Genomic DNA, 482 nt, shown 5'->3' with positions numbered 1-482 from the left:
TGGGCATTTCCAAAATTATCTTCACCTTTTTTTCGAATAAATTAAGTAGTAAAGTTTCATTGGCTGTTATAACTTTCGTCTATTACCATATTATAGTGTTACCGTTAATTACAAACTTCCATAATTATCACATATAAAATAAGGAATCTAACTGTAGCACTATGCCTAAGTAGTAATAAAATTATAGTATTGGCAGTTATAACCATAATAGCAATTTGCATTAACAGCTGCAGTTGTTGATTCCATGAATATTGTTTTGGTACTAAACTGAATTATGAATAAAAATAGGAATCAAGCAATTAGCTTACAGAAGAGTCATTATGGTTTTAAATCTCGTTCCTAATTTTCTCCACAATTTAAGAGTCCCTTGGTAAAGGAATCAAAGTTGCAATAGCGAATTAAGTTGACAGTTCTTGTAGGTGTCGTTATATAGTTCACTTCTATGAGTATCATAGTCATCTTGAGCTTTTTTTTTTTTTCAT

Source organism: Penaeus monodon, chromosome 34 (assembly GCF_015228065.2).
Source record: "Penaeus monodon isolate SGIC_2016 chromosome 34, NSTDA_Pmon_1, whole genome shotgun sequence".
NCBI lineage: Eukaryota > Metazoa > Arthropoda > Malacostraca > Decapoda > Penaeidae > Penaeus > Penaeus monodon.
Note: the sequence above shows the minus strand (reverse complement) of the source record.